General features: G+C 37.2%; 1 protein-coding gene across 1 annotated transcript in view; it reads left to right on the plus strand.

Annotated features, from left to right (window-relative positions):
- Nucleotides 1-1,085: 1,085 nt before the first annotated feature.
- PKIA (cAMP-dependent protein kinase inhibitor alpha) overlaps nucleotides 1,086-16,803 on the plus strand; it is a 109,002-nt gene continuing 93,284 nt past the window's right edge. The window contains exon 1 of the mRNA XM_035708525.2: nucleotides 1,086-1,203. The gene's annotated coding sequence lies outside the window, so the exon portion shown is untranslated. The remainder of the gene's footprint in view (nucleotides 1,204-16,803) is intronic.

The following is a 16,803-nucleotide window of genomic DNA, read 5'->3' on the forward strand; positions in this document are numbered from 1 at the left end:
AACAATGGGAGAAACACTGGTTCCACCATAAAGACAGCAAATCCTTGGCCCCTTCCCCCCCCCCCCCCCCTTAAATTCTCAAACTGCTGAGCTGGCAGAGAGAAAGAAAGGAAGGCAGGGAGGGAGACAGAGAAAGGAGCAGAGAGAATGAGAAGAGGTTAATGGCCAGTGCCAATTTAAAGAGGTTAAGAAGGGACTTATACGTGTATTTGCTTACATTATTCCTAAGGCCAATTCTGATAAATCCTTCGGCGGGGAAAATACAGCCATCTGTTAATGTGGGTTCTGCTTCTTGGCTTCAAATGTTACAGCTGTCACCAGAGCAGCCAGCCCAATTGAGGGATTGGGGGTGGGGGGGCAGTGTTAGAGGCAACATCTGTCCACAAAGTGCACCACTAAACAGCAACGAAATCCTGGGGCCAGCCCTCTCTGTTTCCTCGAGGGCTTTCTTTGGTCGGTCCTACTTCTCCACTCCTTGGGGAGTTTCCCGTTCTATTACGTAGGCAAGAGGGTGAGAGGTCCCAGCTTTCATGATTGTGAGTGGTTCGGCTGTGTGTGTGTGTGTGTGTGTGTGTGCATGTGCGTACTGTGTGTGTGTGTGCGCGCGCGCTGGGGGAAAGTGAGGCGTGCTACGAGGGGCTTAGAAAGATGGACTGATTGCCAATTTAAAACATTTCCGGAGTGTTTACATGTTTATCTTAAAAGACAATCCCATAGTCTCCGATTCAGCGAAATGAACAATACTGATAAGGAAAATGAAGAGGGTGGGAAACCCACTCAGTCGCCTGGAGCTGTCCATGCAGCGGGCGTGACAGGGGAGCCCTGGGAGGGAAGGCGCTTTGCAGACAGTTTTCTCCGGCCCTTCTCCCTCGGTCCACGGTCCGGCTACGCTTCCTGCCCAAAAGCATTAATAGGAAAGAAACCCCAAACCCGGAGGGGGAGCGGTTGCCAGGCGCGGTTTGGAAGAGCCCTCCCCGGCGGCCGAGAGAGGTCCCTCTCCCCCCGCGCCTGGCAGGGAATGTGGCGATCCGGCCCGGGCGGGGGATGACTTCATGCAGCCGGAGCGCGGCGGCGGGAGCAGCTGCAGCAGCCGGCAGGTGGGGTGGGGGCCGGCGGGGCCGACCAGGCACTGGGCCCGGCGCGGAGGCACTGCGGCCCCGGGGCGGCGGGCGCGCGGACTTGCGCCGACTCGGTCCCGAGGAGGTAAGCAGCCCGGCTATTATTAGCCCCCAGCTCGGTTCTTTCCGCTCGGGTAATCGCGGGGTCGGCAGTGCACCGGGAAGGGAGATACCCCTGCTGCATTCTGCAATGGAAAAGGAGCAACAACTGGAATTGAAATGTTAATCAGGCAAGTGCTTGGAGATTGCGGGAGCGGTGGTACTGGGCAAACAAAGAAGGCGGCCAGCCTTTCTACTCTTCCAGAGAATCGACCGTTTCCAGCGCCAGACTCGCTTAGACGTTGAGGATTCAAGATGTGAGATGATCGGAGTTGCACTTTTATCTTTCTACTTCGACCTTCCCTTGGTCATTTTCGGGGTTTGGAGCAGCAGGTCCTTGGAGGCATCTTGGGGAAGTAATCAGAAATCTTTCCTACCTTCCTCTGTCCTCTCCCTTCCTACTTACCGGAATGGGTCTCTGCCCCATTTCAATGTCAAACACCTACTTCAATCCTGAACCTTTAGGAAGAGTCTCACATTAGAAGAGAAACTTCTCTTATCTCTTGGAGTTTAGCTTGGGTTGAGCAGCACTTGTTTCCACCTTCTCCCTTCGTTTATCATATTCTCTCTGTCAATTACTTCATTGATTTCCCTGGGAAGCCGGGTCCATTCACAAGCCAGCTCTTGTCAGCTTCTATCGACAACCTCTGTTCCATGACTGATTTTGTCAAGGACCTACAAAGGGCATTGCCCTACACCAGTTTTAGTATTCTCTCTGTATGCTATTACCTGTGTCCTTCCCCCAAATACAGGACACGAAAAATCTATCTTTTAGCCTAGTACCAACATGGTTCCCGATAACTCCCTTCGCCGTAGTCACTGCGGCTGCAAGAGGATTTCGAGGACAGCAGAATCTGTTGGGGTGTCAGAAAGAGGACCATACTTATATTTTCTCTCTGTGCATAGGCATAGATGGAACTACAAATGTGAATGTGTCTATCCAGTTATTCTTGAAGCTTTTTTATTTTAGTCCCGCTGGGTTGTGAGACATTTACCTGGGTAGGGTTTGAGGTTGGTCTTCCCCAAAGAGCAAGCAGTATGTTTGTCCAAGGATTCCCCAATAACCTCAAAAGAGTTTCCAGATAGGCTTTCCCCACAGGCATTCAGAAAGCCACCGGAGCTGGCCAATCTAAGCCTCAGGTTATTTGAGCATTCTCTAATCACTCTTGCCATTTAGGGGTTCTGACCACTTGTTCTAGGATTTCCCCAAAAATCTCTTGCCACTGAACTAAAGTGCCTTATTCCTGTTGCCACCTAAGGATGTACATTTGAATAATATGCTTTGAAATGGGTAAGATGGCTGTGATGGAGATTGCAAATGTGTCACTTCACCAACAGAGAACAGTTGCAAATAAGCCAGACTGGAGTGTCTGTGTGCCAATACTCTATTTAATGGGCGATCTGTTATCTTTAAATTTGAAATTAGACAGTCTGACTCAATAGCCATGTAATTTTATTTTAGCAAATTAAAAGAGATCAGTGAAAAAGAGAGGTAAGGTTGATAGCTAAAATTTTATCTCTGCTTCCCTTCCTTCTTAAATATTGCTTTTAGACAAAGATATTAGTTCTGAAAAATCATGTTCATTCTAGTAGATGTCATTATTGCTTTTCTGAATACAAATTCTTTTTATAAAATACACTTTAGAAGGATTTGAGTTGGTTTCTTTGTCTCTACCTAGTATATGAGGCAGAGGGAGTGGAGGGGTGGGCAATTCCCACTCCAAGTGGCCCACTCCAGGAACTCTTCCCCTGGATCGTGAAAACCTCAGCACCAATTTTTTTTTTTTGGGGGGGGAGGCATGCTGTAGTGATTATTATTATGTGTTGAGTGGGGTTTGAGTTTCAAATATTAAAATTTTAAGATTCAGTAATTTTGAATCAGGCACACCAAATAGAAAGGGGAACAAAGAGCAAGAACAACAAAACGCTTTTTTCTACCACCTTTCTTTACTCATCTTAAAATATTTAACTATAGAAATAATTATTCGGAATAATAAGTGATAATAAATATTAAGATAATAATTCTTTTAAAATAAATTATGAAATACAGATTAGTATGATTGACCTTAAGCACAATAAAAATTTCTGTACTTTCAGGTTTCTTTATGTTGACTACTAGTGCATGAGAACATCCTCATAATAGAAATTGAAAATGTCTATTACTTGGTTTCTGAAGGAACTGAATTCTTTGGCAAGAAATGGGTCAGAATTAGGGGATTAGTGCTGCCTAACCTGGCATCATACCTGCCACTGATTTTACAGGTGAGATGACTTCACTAAGTTATGGACCTGGGTTGGAGAAGCCTTTTGGGGAAGAGAGAAAATAAGTTAGAAAATTGAATTTTTCATTTCAGTGCAACTAAGGTAGATAAATAAATTTAAAGGATTTCTGAATTTGGACTTTGTTATGTTTAAATAAAACAACTTTTCTGAGAAAAATGTCTAACTCAGAGCTCTAAGAAGAAATATATGTATGACTTCATGATTGAAACTGATTTATGACTTTATTTCCTTTTTTTTTTTTTTTTTTGATGTTTCCCTGGGAAAGAAAGATTAATTGCCTGGTGTTCAAGAGATGGAGGAGGAATGAAAAACAAGAGGATGTGCACTATTAGATGTTAAATGAACTGCAAGCATTATTTGTAGGTTTGACAAGATAGAATGAAGTCAATCTTCTGCTTTCTAACCAAGTTAAAAAAAAAAAAAAAACATTTAGCATGGTGGGTGGTCAGTGTTACCAGTAACATAGTACAGATTTAGGCATCAAAGTTGACCTCTAATAGCCAAAGGCAATTTCTGGTACTGCCTTACTGCTATTAGCTACAATTGAAATAGACTTATTTTGAGATTCTGAAACAAGGAAAAGAAAGAAAAAAGTAGAAACGATAAAGCTAAAGAAGTGTATTTCTATTCAACCGGTGTCTCCACTGAGAATATGTAGAAAAAAGTGCTATTTTGAAAGTTGTCAATGGCCTCCTAACTGCCAAATTTATGTAATATTTCACTTCTTCATTGTGTATTTTTTTTAAAGATTTAATTTATTTATTCATGAGAGACGCAGAGACATAGAGGGAGAAGCAGGCTCTGTGCAGGGAGGCTGATGCGGGACTCAGTCCCAGCACCGGGATCACGCCCTGAGCCAAAGGCAGATGCTCAACCGCTGAGCCACCCAGGTGTCCCACTGTGTCTTTATTTTTAAGTTTTTATCCATGTTATTTTTAATAAAATACTCATGTTTAAAAGTATTATTAATACGTAATATGCATCAGGCACTGATATATCTCTTTATCTAGTTTCTCACTAATCCCCTTAAGCTACCCCATGATCCGTCTAACCAAGTGGTTTTTATTTCCAGTTTGTGCCGCGTGATGTCCCGCTTCAATGTCTTTATCCGTTCCTTTCACTCACCCTGTATATGCTAAAACCTTGATCACATCAGACACTGTCTCTTCCATGTTGCTTTCCCCATACCCACCATCCTCGTGTCAGATGCGTTTTCTCCCTTGTCTAAATTCCTATTGCACTTTCTATCTTGGTCTATTCTTTAGTGTGAACATGACTTGTTCTTTTACAATAGCTTTGGAGAGCACGGTTTGTGACTGACAACCTTTATTACCTACAACTCATGGTACAGTGACTAGCTATATACAGTTCTTCCTTGACTTACAGTGGGCTTACCTCCCAATAGATACACTGTGAGTTGAAAATACCCTAAGTCAAATGCATTTAATACACCTAATCTACCAAACGCCATAGGTTAGCATAGCCTACTTAAAGGAGCTCAGAACACTTGTATTGACCTGCAAATGGGTAGAATCATCTAGCACAAAGCATATTTTATAATAAGCGCTGATTATTTGATATAATTTATTGAATACTATACTGAAAGTAAAAAACAAAATAGTTATGTAGGTACAGAATGGTTGTTAATTGTATTGGTTGTTTACCCTCATGATTGCATGGCTAACTGGGACCTGTGGTACGCTGCCACTGCCCAGCGTCATGATAGACTATTGTACTGCTTGCTAGCCTGGGGGAAAAAAAAATCCAGATTCAAAAGCTGAATTGTGGTTTCTTCTGAATGTGTATCTCTTTTGCATCATCATGAAGTTGAAGAATCATACGTTGAACCATCATAAGTCAGGAACCTTTTGTATATGCATAGTAGACATTCAGCAATTTGATTCTAGTGAAGATATTGGTTATTATTTCCCAAGGGTATATCTCTACCTACTCTTCACCATTAGTCAAGCTCAGCTTCCAAAATGTGTGCAAGTATTGTTTAGTTTTTAAAAATATTTATATAATAATATAGTGAAAGCACATTCAAATAATTATATTTAACAAAAGTTAATGTGAGCTTACATGTCATTAAATATATTAGCACGTACATTTTAAGAGTATGCTAAGCTTAACAAAACAAAACAAAACTTTAAAGAAAATACTGTATCTGTTTTCAACATGCTTGCATTCTATTGAAAAAGAATAAGCAGGAGAAGTTACCTTACATATATAAGTACTCGTCCAATTTCAAGTCTAGAAATACTTGCCTTGAAAAACTGCTAGATACTTTTGATCTGTGGTATCAAATTTTAACCTTCTACTTTATGCTAATTTTACATCAAGGAAACCGAGACTCAAAGATGTCACCTAAATGTTTAGCAGACATTCTTTCCACGTTACCATGCTGCTCTCTGAAGTGTTTTTTTTTTATTATTATTTTTTAAAGATTTTATTTATTTATTTGACACAGAGAACAAGCAGGGGGAGTGGCAGAGGGAGAGGGAGAGGGAGCCTGATGTGGGGCTCCATCCCAGAATCCTGGGATCCTGACCCAAGTGAAAGGCGGGTGCTTAAGCAACTGATCCATCCAGGCACTCTATGGTCTTTGAAGTGTTAAGAGTAAAGGAAAGCCTTATAAAAATGTAAGGTCAGAGCCATCAGAGTAGTTTAAAAATTGTTTTGTAATTAATTTTTCCAGTGTTTCTTAAACTTTTGGATCTTAACATTCCTTCTGATAATTGAATAAAGGCTGCACATTCATTCCACAAGTATATATACAAACAAACGTACACATAGAATTTTGCATACAATTGCAGATGTTTTTTTAAGGACCCACTAAAGTACTCCTTAGCAAATAGTTTAAGAACATCTACTCTGGACTCACTTTGACAATATGTGTATCTTTCATTAGCCGAGACATTTTTGGAACTTGAAATGACTTTCTCCTTCTATTGTTTTCCCTGCTTTAGAACCTAAAATGAGAGCTCTTCATTATCACTGGCACAAAGGCAGCTAAGAGGATTTGGAAACAAGTGCCAGTAAGAAAAGTGATTCAAAGAACCCTGATTCATGGAAAAGGAATCCCAGAAGGAGTTCTGAATATGTGTAATACATTCCAAATGATTTATTTAGGGTTTTCCAATCAAAACCATTTTTTACGAAAAAAGAAGCAGTTCTAGACTTAGAGTACTGTAGTGCCAAATATGTAGAAGAACATTGCCAACAGTTGAGCGGTGTAGGCTACTTCGAAACATATTTAGTTTTCTTAGGATGGATGCATGTCTGCCTCAAAGTTACTATTTCTTTCTGGTAGTGCTGTCTGCAGTAATGTATCTGCTTTTGCTAAGTTAAGGGAAGAATGACAAATTATGTTCATCCCTCCTAGGTTCTAAAACAATCGCCAACATAAAGTGCATTAAAAATTCTTACCTGATTGATACTTGAAGAGACTAGTACTAGCTGTCACGGTTGTTGCTGATGCTAGTATTCAAAGAGAAGTGTGACAACATTAATCTAGAAAAAAACAGAAATGGAGAGAAAGAAACCTCAAGAGGCCAACTTAAACTGTTGCTTTTCTTAAACTTCCCAAAATATGATAATAACTATAAGCTCCTAGAATAAGTGCAGTTTTATGGAAACTTGATAAAATGCCTAATGCAAGGTAAATTTATACTTTATTTTATAGTGGGTTATTATTATTTTTTATTGTGGTAAAATAGAAATGACAAAATTAACGTTTAAAGCATTTTAAAATGTACACTTCACTGATATTAAGTACATTCACCATGTTGAGCAACTATCACCACTATTCATTTTCAGAACTTTCTCATCATTTCAAATAAACTGTACTCATTAAACAGTTACCCCTCACGCTGCCCTCCTCTTAGGCTCTGGTAAACTCTGTTCTACTTTCTGTGTCTGTGGGTTTGCCTATTCCTGCCACTTCATATAGTGGAACCATACAATATTTGTCCTTTTATGTCTGGTTTCTTTTATTTAGCATAATGTTTTCAAAGTTTATCCATATTGCAGCATGTGTCAAAATGTCATTACTTTTGAGGCTGAATAATACACATATATATGTATATTATATATACACCTTATATATATTATATATATACACACACCATATATATATATATACATATATATACAGTGTTTTTAGTTGCAAAACATTTTAGGTATATTGCCTATTATATTAATGATATCTAGTACAAACACTCCATATAACCTTTAGTAGATGTCTAATATGTACAAAAAATGAGGTGTCTAATATGTACAAGAAATGTGCCATGATTTTATTAAGTGAAAACCCTTTGATAAATATTAAGTTCCAAATTGTTTTATGATTTCAAGATATGTGGTAATGGACACAAAGTTACACATCTTTATATGTTGGTGCTTTTACTTTTGTTTGTTTTTATTTTGTTGTTGATGGTGCCAACACACAAGATTCATGCTTTAACTTTTTATGGAAAAATTCTTGGAGTGCTATTGTTGGGTCAGAGACAATGCATGAACATTTATAATTTGAAAAAGTACATTGACTACAAAAAAATCATAAACTTCTTCAACAGATATGTATTTTCTGTAGCCATTTCTAACTATCTTAAAAATGATGCAAGTAAAATAAGGAAATCCATTTATCATGATTTGAGCAAGGAAATATTCTCACTCTTCATTTCTAGTTTATGGAGGAAATATATTTATACATAAGTCTTGACAGATTACAAGTCTCTCAAACACTCATTGCATCATTTCAAAGATATTACAGAGTACATCACAGATGTCAGTCAAGTCTTACAGCAACAGTGTAGAAAACTAGGAACGTCTGTAGCTAGTTTTGTGTGTGTATGTCTGCTTGTTTTTTTGTTTTTTTAGATTTTTTAAAATTTTTTTATTAATGAGAGGCAGAGACATAGGCAGAGGGAAAAGCAGGCTCCATGCAGGGAGCCTGATGTGGGACTCGATCCTGGATCTCCAGGATCAGACCCTGGGCTGAAGGCAGTTGCTAAACCACTGAGCCACCCAGGGATCCCTGTGTTTTTTTTTTAAAACTCCAGCAATGGGTCATTTGAATCTAAATCCAAATGATCTGTTGTTTATTTCAAACTTATGTACCTGCATTGTAGTAATTCTTTTATTTTGTTGGGTTGGTGTTTTTCTTTAGTTTCTTTTTAGTGTATCCTTTTTAATTTATACTGTTAGGAGTGTTGTATGTAAGCTAAACTACAGAATATTGGCACATATGAAGTATAACAGAATTGGCAAGACTTTTCCCTTCTCAGAAGATTGTCTTGGTTTGCATTGTCCAACAGGGGAGAAACAAAGAGCTTGCTGGAGATTGCATCATGTTGCACCTGAATTAGACATTACCATACTAAAATGTCAAGGATGAAGTGACATGTTTATAACATATTTTTGAAAAGCTACTTAAAACTGAAAGGTTGCAAGAACATAGATAGACATACCCTAGACATTTCACAACAGTATTTTAAGGAATGCCTTTTCTTTGGTTGATTGGGATGGAGAACCTATTAATAAGCATTTCTCTAATACATTTGTCTTTATTGCTGTCTGATCAAACCTTTAAAGAGCAGGCATAAAACAAATAAGCATTCTGACCTTTGCCTAAGTAAGCAAAAAGAAGCCCATACCTTAATCAATGCACTACCATGTTGATGAGACTGAGGGTAGAAATACTGGTTTTTTTTTTTTTTTTTTGGTTATTACAGTCATAGCAGCAGTACAACCTACTTTGTTCCTTCTGTTGTATACTGCAGAATCTGACTGCATAAACCAAAAAATCAGTAATCTCTTTAATGCCATTTCTAACACTCTTCTCCATGATTTTTCACACTCAGGTTCTCTGATAATTGAAATGTAGTGAAAAACAACCAGGGTGTTAATATCTTCTATCCATTCACAAAACGTAATCTTGCTAGGACTTGCAAAAATAATGTTGAATATGAATTGGTAGGTACCCAGTGAACTCACTAAGAATAATCTGTCTCAATAATCAAATACAGATTTAAATACTGTCGAATTTTTTATTTTTTTATTTTTAAAAGATTTTATTTATTTATTCATGATAGACACAGAGAGAGAGAGAGAGAGAGAGAGAGAGAGGCAGACACACAGGCAGAGGGAGAAGCAGGCTCCATGCCAGAAGCCTGATGCGGGACTTGATCCCGGGACTCCAGGATCACGCCCTGGGCCAAAGGCAGGTGCTAAACCACTGAGCCACCCAGGGATCCCCACTGTCGAATTTTTTAAAAAAAGATTTTATTAATTTATTTGACAGAGAGAGAAAGAGAGAGAGAGAGAGAGAGAGAGCCAGTAGGAGAGGGAGAGGGAGAAGCAGACTCCCTACTGAGCAGGGAGCTGGATGAGGGGCTCATCCAGGAGCCCTGTGATCATGACCTACGCCAAAGGAAGATGCTTAACTGACTGAGCCACCCAGGCACCCCAAAGACTGTCAAATTTTAAATATTGTAAAAATTTAAAAAGATTTTAAAGATTTTAAAATTTGTAATCAACAGTAATATATGAAAATTTTAGAAAAGTAAATTACACATATGAGGTTTATTTATAAGATAAGCTCCCTGGAGAACAATGCACTTTTAGGAGGCTTCATTCTGAAAAGACTGCATTTGCATTTTTTAAACTACTACCCTCCAAAATAAATTGTGACAAACCATTTTTCATCCAAATTAATCTCTCATCTTAAGGAAGTGAGTTATTCTTGGGGAAACTGCCTTCAACTAATTTGTGCTTTCCTGCAGTTGATCAAGCCAAAATGCAATAGGGCTGACATTCTTTACTACTGTGACACATTCATATTTACTAGGATTGTCTAATGATTAGAGGCTTATAGTAACCTGAGAGCCTCCATTGATAAAGGTCAAGACATGGTTGGTGCTCCTATAGAAAACAAATCTAGGTTTCATTACTTATATCATCTCCATCTTAGAGAACAAAATAAATAAAGCATGAAACACTAGTATTTGGTATATTTTATAACTATTCAGGTTTCTAGGGAGCTTATTAATATCATATACTATGGTTAGCACTCAGTAAGGAAATGTACACAGTTATTTTAAAACAGTAAAATATCAAGAGCATAAAAGTTTCTCCAAGTCAAATGATTAGTTTTATATTTGGCTTTATAGGCATTATAATATTTGTTGAACAACAAAATAAATCAATACCATTTAGTTTTGAAAGCTGCCCCAACACAAAATAATTGGCATTCTACACATTTTCATTGTGATTGTTTTCGTAGGTGTGGTGGAGATGAGTTTTTTTCTTGCCAAACTTTATCTTCCCTCTGAGGTTTTGATAGGTGGAATTAGAGATGATGCACATTAAAACTTGAGATACATTTAGTAAGCAGTTTAAGACACTCAGCCAAGCACAGTCCATTTACTCTGGATAGAAGAACATGACATTACCCTTCTTTCTTCAACTATAATGGGTTTGGACTTTTAGAAAATTCACAATGCAAAATACAGGTTTTTGTTTTTTTTTTTTTGATACAGGTTTTAATAATAAACTATTAGTCAGTGATTCTCTTATCTCCATGCCTTTTTCAATCTCATTTATTATAAAGAACACACTCATGGAGAAAGCAAAATTTCAGTTGACTGAAAGCATTTTTCACCTGTATGTAGGTTTGAGATAATGATCCTGTAACATCTTTACTAGGGCTTTGTGAAGTCACTATTTCACCACAGAAATTAAATCTGACACTAAAATGGTCTGACGCTAAACAGTCCATTGAATAAGTGGAAGAGTGTTGGCATCTTTTTTTAAAAAACACTAACTCGTTCAGGCCAAAACCCGAAATGTTTGAATTTCCCCTTAATAACTAAAGAGGAAAATGAAATAACATGGTAGTACAGTGTTATGAAAGCAAAGGAATTGAGTTGATTTCAAAATGTTTGAGTATAAAATTAATGTATTTTGTTCAATTTGATAATTTTACTCAGAGCTCTCAGGCTGCTTTTGATCACTTTCAAAATGAATCAAAAAGCTCTAAGCATCATCTTCAAAGTATGCTGATAACTAGACCTTTCCCTTCTCTTTGTTTATTTTGGGAGTTTGGGCTACCACTTATGTCTAATTCATGTATTTTAAGAAGTGAATTTGAGCTTTGAATTCCAACTAGTTTGAATCCCACCTTTACAATTTACTATCTTTGTGACTTAGGGTAAGTTGCTTAACTGCTGTGAGTGGTTTCTTGGTATTTAAAACAGGAAAATCACAGAGTTGTGAAGATTAAGGAAGAGAACATAGGGCAGCCCCAGTGGCCCAGCGGTTTGGTGCTGCCTTCTGCCTGGGGTGTGATCCTGGAGACCAGGGATCGAGTCCCACGTCGGGCTCCCTGCATGGAGTCAGCTTCTCCCTCTGCCTGCGTCTCTGCATCTTTCTCTCTCTCTCTCTGTCATGAATAAATAAAATCTTAAAAAAAAAAAAAAGAAAAGAAAGCTGGGATAGAAATACTTATAAAAAAAATGAGAGAGAGAACATAAAAGACAACTTAGTGCTGTGTCTGAAACATTGTAAAGGTTAATAAATGTTTTCAATTTTTGTTGTTTTTATTCTCATTGGCAACTTACAACCAGACCTCATTACCATAATTTTTCTCAAATGTTTATGAACTCTTTTCCTACTTCTCCCATGTTAGTTAAACTAAGCCTTGAAATGCCCCTGAGCCTCATGGGGAGATGTCTCTGTGCAGGTAATGCCACTGGTGAGAGAGGTTGAAGTCAACACAAAGCAAAGCTGTTGGGCTCTGATCTGGCAGTAGCAGTGGGAATTAGACTTAGCTTCTATTTTTAACTCTGCAAGTAGTTGATTGGATGACCTGGGAAAAGTCAGTTGGCTATTAATTCTACATCTTATTTTTTTCTGAATTTTACCATATGTCACTCTTGTCACTAATTTATCAGAAATTATATTAAGGTTGTTGAATAAGGGCGATGATGTCAGAAGCAAATGTCAGATAAATTGGGGAGGCTCCTGTACTTAAAAGATCAGTTGACTTATTTTTTTTTTTTTTTTGTAATACACTGTGGAAGTTCCTGGGAGACAACAACTTTAATTTATGGAGTGGTTAACATTTACTTCCACTAACGAAAGTCTTTATAAAGAGCCTGATAATTATCTGCCGTATTAGACCCCTGTGTGTATGTGTGTGTATGTGTATGTAACAACTGAAAAAGTTTATCATTGTTCATATCATTAAGTTGTCCAAAAAGGAAAATTAACTTGTAACTGCATTGTACATCATATACCAAGGACTCTTTTTGGTATATACTATCTATTTTACTGAAGCTCAAAGAATTTAGAGAGAACATATAAGCATTTTAATATTTAGGGTCTTGTTCATTACTAGGTGCTACTGATTAGATTTGATCAACACAAACACCTTTAAACTGAAATTAAAAAATCAAGCCTCATTTAATGTGAAAACTTGAGTGGAAACCCCACCTATAAAAACTGCATTGTTAATACACATACCTGCTTTAGTATGATCACTTGTGGGGTTTAAAAAGCACAAAGGTTTTTTTTAATTTTTTTTTTAAGATTTATTTTTTTATTTGAGAGAGAGAGAGTGATACACCCAGAGGGTGAGGGTTATTTAAGGGCAGAGGGAGAGGAAGAAAGAGAATCCTCAAGCAGATTCCTCGCTGAGCAAGGAGCCTGACGAAGGGTTTGATCCCTTGACTCCGACAGAGATCATGACCTGAGCTGAAACCAAGAGTCAGTTGCTTAACTGACTTAGCCACCCAGGCATCCTTATGTATTTTTTCTTAATGTGTTTTTTTATTGTTGATATAAGTCATTTGGTTTAAGGAAACCAGTACAAAAACTGTCTAGAGCTTGTATCTAAGGCATAGTTGTTCACAAATGAGAATTTTCTGGTGATCAACAGCTCCAGCCAAATTTGCAATAATTTGTTTTGGTTGATAGAGCCTATTCATGTGTACCTGGTAATAGAATGACTATATTCTTTCAAGTAAAATGTAGAAGTCATTAGTAGGAGTGTGTCCTAAATTTCCAAACCCATATTGTTAATCCCTGAACACTGAACTTATTAGCTATTCACCAAAGGTTTGAGGCATAGATTGTTGGTATAGTCTAATTCTAAGATGAGAAGTTAAAATAATGAAAATACCAGTTTTAAACATGTAAATACATGTAAACACATATATTCGAAATAAATTTATATATATTATATATTACTTATATTTAATCAATTGTGTGAATATATATGCATGTATATGTGTATATTTTCATGAACATTCTCCTTTTTTTAAAAGATTTTGTTTATTTATTCATGAGAGACACAGAGAGAGAGGCAGAGACATAGGCAGAGGGAGAAGCAGGCTGCCTGCGGGGAAGCCCAATGTGGGACTCGATCCCAGGACCCCAGGATCATGCCCTGAGCTGAAGGCAGACACTCAACCATTGATCCACCCAGGCATCCTAAAGATTTTCATTCTATTTCAAATATTTGATTATAGCTGGATTTCATTTAAAATAGACAAGTTCTTGGAGAAGCATTTGAAGACTCTGTTTCCAGAGATGTTTTGCAAAGGAAATTTATCTTTTCACTATTTATTTTTCAAAAGTTAGGAGAATATTTTTAAAATTTCAATAAGAATCTTTAATGAATATAAATATAAATATGTATTTACCTACTCAGGTTGATATATACATGTGTATGTATGTGTTTATTCAACTGAACGTTTTTAAACTTGATCTTACCAAGTTGTAACTACCATCCAATTATGTGAGAATAGTATTATAGTTGCCTGTCAGCTTGGAACATACTTTTGTTTCATTTGATCATTTTTAATGTATTACATTCTCTGGCCTTCCATCAGATTTTCTGCTTTGAAGAATATGTTTTACCATGTACAGAACACATTCTTCCATATATTCATGCTATAATTTCCAGTGTCTCACAAAATCCTCATTTGGAGTGTTCTCATTTTAACGGTGTTTCAGAATAGAGACTTGTCCCATTGTAAATTATCAGATCTATCTACTCATTACGTATCCTTTGCTTTTTCTGTGGGAGAATGAGCAGAGAAAGAGAGGAAGGAACATTTCAGTTCTTTTTACACTTAAACCTAATAAAATGTAAACTAGAAACATGAGAATAACAGTTATATAGCTCCAAATCAGGACATGGACCCAATATACTACAACTTTTTTCAAGTAAGAGAACCAAGCTTGGTCTGACATTTATTTCAGTCTTCCATGCCACCCTCACACAGGTAGTATAATATTAACTAGATTTTTAAAATAGTCACTGTTGATCAGTGATGTCTATTTTTGGTTCTACTTCATTAACTGTTATTATAACACTTTTATACAGATACTTATATTAACAAATGCCATGACCTGGGTTATTGGGTTTCCTCCTGCTTTATATCTGATAGCTTTATGATTTAAAAATACTTAAAAGGCCAAGGGGCATCCGACTGCCTCAGTCAGTAGAGCATGAGACTCTTGATTTCAGGGTTGTGAGTTTGAGCCCACACTGGGCATGGAGCCTACTTAATTAAAAATGCTGAAAGGCCAGATCTCTCAATTAGAAAATACAAGAACAATAAAAGCACTGTTTCAAAAATTAATTCTAGAATACATTTCTCGACATATAATTTTATAGATGTATGTTTGGATGTTTTATAAATAAAAGTAATATGACTAATCATGTATTAACTTATACTATCAGAAATTCCCTTGAAATCCTTTCTAGGACATGAATATTTATGACAATCTTTACTGTTTTCATTTTATTAACTTATTGAAGTATTTCATATAAACTGCATCAATTATAATACTAATTTAGGAATTAGAAAGTTATTTATTTGTGAGAGAGAGCTGCACAGCAAGGGGCAGGGCAGAGGGAGAGGCAGCGAATCTCAAGCAGACTCCCCACTAAGCACAGAGAGCAATACCAGCCTTTATCTCACAACCCTGTGATCACGACCTGAGCCAGGTGCTTAAACAACTGAGTTACGCAGGTGCCCCACTAGTTTAGGAATTTTTTTTTTTAAGATTTTATTTATTTATTCATGAGAGACAGAGAGAGAGAGAGACAGAGAGAGACAGAGAGAGAGAGAGAGAGAGAGAGAGGCAGAGATATGGGCAGAGGGAGAAGCAGGCTCCATGCAGGGAGCCCAATGTTGGACTCAATCCCAAGTCTCCAGGATTACGCCCTGGGCCGAAGGCAGGTGCTAAACCTCTGAGCCACCCAGGGATCCCTAGTTTAGGAATTTTAATTCAGTATGTAACTTCTGTTGCAGTTGCTATAACTTTAGGGTCAATATTAATTTGAAGGTTATTGGTATTATTTTTCTGGTTTCTAATAACTGCTGTCTCAAATGCATTATCAAGACAGAATTTTCCCTGGCTTAAAGTTTCTGCCCTATTAATCTCAGACTGAAATGTCTCTTGGACATCAGTAAAATGATATATTTTAGAGCATAGCCTAAAAACTATTAATGTTTAATCATTCTCCATATGTCTTTTACCAGTTATTAACAGAATATTGAGTAAGCAACAATTCTAAAGTATTTTTTCAGATTTTTATTTAAACTCAAGTGTAAACTGTATTTCTTTAGTGCTTTAATATCTACCACCTTATTTGAGGAGAAGGAAGCTTTCTAGGGCTTTTATGTCAGCTTCCAAGTGGAGCAGTATTTATTTAACATTTTTCATTTTCATTAAAAAATACTAACTAAAAATTTACATGGACTAATTAAATATAAATATTAGAAAACCTATGAAACAATTGAAATATTCAAACACTCAAAAACAGATATCCTTTAACATATGAATTTCTAATATATTTATTTAGGTTATCTATGCTAAACTTTATTTCATTAATCTACATAATAGCTCATATATAGCCTTCATCATTAATTATTATAAGATGCTTAAAGTAGGAAACAATATAGAAACCTATTACTTAAAATTTCCTTTTTGAGGGACATCTGGGTGGCTCAGTTGGTTAAGCGTTTGCCTTCAGCTCAGGTCCTGATTTTGTGATCTTGGGGTCCTGGGATTGAGCCCCCTATCAGGCTCTCTGGTCACTGGGGAGTCTGTTTCTCCCTCTCCTTCCTCCATGTGCACTTCCTCCATGTGCACTCTCTCAAATAAATAAATAACAATTTTAAAAAATATTTTTTTTATTTATTCATGAGAGAGAAAAGCAGAGGGAGAAGCAGGGTCCATTCAGGGAGCCTGATGTGGGACTTGATCCCAGGACTCTCTGGTCCGA

The sequence above is a fragment of the Canis lupus genome, chromosome 29 (assembly GCF_003254725.2).
Source record: "Canis lupus dingo isolate Sandy chromosome 29, ASM325472v2, whole genome shotgun sequence".
Taxonomy (NCBI): domain Eukaryota; kingdom Metazoa; phylum Chordata; class Mammalia; order Carnivora; family Canidae; genus Canis; species Canis lupus.